This window comes from Magnolia sinica, chromosome 18 (genome assembly GCF_029962835.1).
Source record: "Magnolia sinica isolate HGM2019 chromosome 18, MsV1, whole genome shotgun sequence".
NCBI classification, from domain to species: Eukaryota; Viridiplantae; Streptophyta; class Magnoliopsida; order Magnoliales; family Magnoliaceae; genus Magnolia; species Magnolia sinica.
In genome coordinates this window covers 36608265-36612203 of record NC_080590.1, presented here as the reverse complement: position 1 = coordinate 36612203, position 3939 = coordinate 36608265, and the positions used below count along the sequence as shown (strand labels likewise).

General features: G+C 34.0%; 1 non-coding gene across 1 annotated transcript; it reads left to right on the top strand.

Moving 5' to 3' along the window:
- Positions 1-3557: 3557 nt before the first annotated feature.
- On the top strand, positions 3558-3664 carry LOC131234172 (small nucleolar RNA R71). The gene has a single exon (XR_009165580.1). It is a non-coding gene; the product is annotated as a small nucleolar RNA R71 (small nucleolar RNA).
- The last annotated feature ends 275 nt before the right edge of the window (positions 3665-3939 follow it).

Sequence of the window (3939 nt, the reverse complement as noted above, 5' to 3'; positions counted from 1 at the left end):
ATAAATAAGGGAAAATATGCAATATTTTACACTCAGCACACCCCCAACTAGCATTTTTCTAGTCCCGAGCAAAACACATGTGAAGCAATCTTTCAATCTTTCAAATTTCAAATCCTTCTTAGAAAGAAACTATCTATACAATCATGTATGAATGAATAAAATTCAAAGATGAAAGAATAAAACTTTGACAACCCAAAGCTTAATCTTATAAGTAAGAAAATAAATTAAGTCCTTTATCAACTAACCAATAGAATGGATTCAAACATCAAGTTCCTAGTGTGCTTAATGATTCCCAACTTGTGTTTTCGTAGAAGTTAAATTTTCTTTCATAATGTTAGCGTGTTCATTACTTCAAAGTGGACAGATCAATACAAGTACTGATTCCGAACCTATCTCCTTTTCACTTTTTTTTTAGCTTTTTGATTTTGTATCAACAACTTTCACACTATTTTTAGTCTTTTCTTTCTTTTTTACTCATTTTTTTATATTGAAACATAGAATAGGTAGCCCTTTTTTATCTCATTATTTTCTAGCTAGTTCATTTATTCTTTTTCATTATTTTCAAGGTTGGAAATGATCTCCAGACTTGGTTCCTGGCACTTTTTACCATTACACGTGCTAAAGTTAGAAATTCAAGTATCCTTCATTGAAATTGAGTCAAGTGTGAATTGTGAGCTAGACTCAATTGATGTTCAAACTTTCAATCAATCCATTCATTAAAAGAACTTACCTAATGGTTTCCTCAGGTAATCAAGTTTTAAAATTTCAAAAATTCATTCTCTATCATATCATAATACTCAAAACATATTCAATTACACATATTTTCTCTTTCCAAAAGAGTTTTGAAATTGAAACTTCAAAAATTTTTAAAGATTTTTACTCAATAACTAGGAAAAGCACCAATTGGTCTACCTAATCTCACCCCAACCTAAAATCTACATTGTTCACAATGTAAAAGATATGAATAATCAAATAATACCCAATGGTTTCCTCAGGTAATCAAGTTTTAAATTTTCAAAAATTCATTCTCTATTGTATCATAATACTCAAAACATATTCAACTATATATACATATTTTCTCTTTCCAAAAGAGTTTTGAAATTGAAACTTCAAAAATTTGTAAAGATTTTTACTCAATAAATAGGAAAAGTAACAATTAGTCTACCTAATCTCACCCCAACCTAAAATCTACATTGTTCACAATGTAAAAGATATGAATAATCAAATAACATGAGACAACGAAAATAAAAAAGGAGTTATAAGAAAGATAGTACCTGAAGAAGGGAATTTGAAATAGTTGAAGTCTTCATCATTCTAAAGGAGTTAGCACGAGACTTAAAACAAAATAAACTATCTTAATCCTAAATTTTAAGAACTCAATAAATTCATAATCCTAACTATTACGAATGCTGAGACATTGATTCTTCCTCTGTCTAGTATCTCAACAGATTTCTTAGCAAGATTTTTAACAAAATCATCCAAAAACCTACTTTGGAGTTAGTGTGGATATCTTGAACCATTATAACCCAGAGAAATCTATGTACCTCATTAAGAATTTTCTTCTTATTTTCAGGAGGCGTTCTAAGAATGTATGATTCACCTGTGGTAGCAAAATTTTCAATATTAGTATACCATGGTGAATGAGAGCCTACAAACAATTTAATAATAGAATTTTTTAAAACTAGCCTAGTCTCCATCGAATCTGAAGTATCAATCTTCAGTTCAGAATGCTCCTCCTACACCCGTAATGGTAAGAATTTAGCATTGGTGGAGGGTTGGTTTTCAACACAATTATCTTCTCGGTTAGTTTCAGGCATTGAGACACAATCCCGCAAGGCACTCACTATATCTCTAATCATAGGATCATTTGAATTCGAAAAGTGTGCCAAGTCGACTTCCAGGGATTCAGGAGTTTCGGTTGAAAGAGGTTCTTCATCTTCAAATGTTTCAATTAAATTCACCTCATGAATGATGTCCTCATCCTCTTATGGTTTGTACAAATTAAACACGTTCAATTTTACAATCATATTCCCAAAAGATATTTTCATGATCCCATTTCGGCAATTAATTATGGCATTGGCAGTGTCCAGGAATGGTTAACCTAATATGACAGGGATTTGAGTCTTCGCATTTACAACCTACTGTGTATCTAAGACAATGAAGTCTACTAGGTAGTAGAACCTATCAAATTGGATCAACACATCTTCTACCACACCTCTTGGTATCCTAGTCGAGTGGTCAACTAATTGTAATGTTGTGCTGGTGGGTTTTAATTCACCAAGACCTAATTGCTCATATACCAAGTAGGGTATCAGATTGACACTTGCCCTAAGGTCCAAAAGCACTTTGTTAACTCGGATGTTTTCTATGACACATATGATCGTAGGACTTCCATGATCCTTATATTTTGGGGGAGTATTTTAGTTTATAATAGCACTCACCTGTTCAGTAAAAAATGCCTTCTTATCACGTTTAGCTTACGCTTCACCATACATAGATCTTTCACGAATTGGCATAAGATGGGAATTATTTAATCGCATCCAAAAAGGGGATGTCGATCTTGACTTGCTAGAAAACCTTTAAGATATCTTGATTTTCACTTGGCCCTTTCGATCTATTGATACATTGGGGAAACAGTGTTATAGGTTTGTATTCTTTTACCGGCTCTATATCATGTGAAGAACTGCTAGATTCACCACCATCTTTTGTGTTCTTGGATTCCTTAGGTTTCTCAACCTGCTTAGGGATATCCTTGTTGATCTTTTTTCCACTTCTCAAGGTGGTAATGGATTTAACATGTTCCACATGTAGAGTTGAAGAGTTAGGATCACTTATCTTAAATTGTCCTTTAGGGTTAGGTTTGAGGTTGGTCCGAAAAAGGTCTCTTTTTCCCTAACATTTAGTCGTGCTTCAATTCTTGCAACCAATGTTCTTAGTTCATTTATGGCCTGCAGTTGCTCTTGCAAGAATGCATTCAACGTATCATCAAGAGTTCTTGTGGATGTAGGTCCACTAGATAGCTCTTGAGGATTATTGGTTGAATTCATAGTGGTCCATTCCTCCAACTAAAATTTGGATGGTTCCACCAATGGGGAGTGTATGTGTTGGAATTCCATATGCTGAAGGAGTGTTGGTAAGCATTTGTAGCATTTACTTGAGCATGTAGCACCCCTTGGAATGTGGGGATTGTAGGACAATCTTTTGTTAGATGTACATCGATGTCACAAATACCACATACGATTTCAATGGCCGCTTTGGGTCGGATCCCTTCCTCCCTTGATTCCAAGGCCTCAATCTTGCTTATGAGATCTTCCAACCTTACATTGACATTGTCCTCATCTTTAAGAATATGCACTCCCTGCTCTCTTACTATCTTGAAATTACTAGCTTAGTTAGATGTATCCCATGATTGGGAGTTTTTGGCTAGCATGTCAAAGTAACTCTTGGCATCTTCTGGTTCCTTGCTCATAAATTCATCATTGCACATCATCTTTACGAATTAATGTATACTTGGATTCAGTCCTTCATAGAAAAAGTTAATTGTTAGCTAAATTTTCTAGCCATGGTGTGGGCATGCGAGAAGTAATTCCTTAAACCGTTCCCAACACTCGAAAAATGTTTCATCCATTTTTTGGAAGAAATTTATTGTCTTGTCTAAGAGTATGTTGGTTTTATGAGCCGGAAAGAACTTTTTAAAGAACTCTCAGTTCATCTCAGCCCAAGTGCCAATAAATCTCGACCTTAATGAGTGAAGCCAAGATTTGGCCTTCTCTTTTAATGAAAATGGGAATAATTTTAGTCAGATAGTGTCAGCAGTAACATTGTTAAATTGTAAGGTTGCAACTATATCTTTAAATTCTTTTAAGTGTAAATATGGACTTTTTGAATCAAGCCCATGAAATTTAGAAATTAATTGGATCGTTCCAGGTTTGAAGTCCA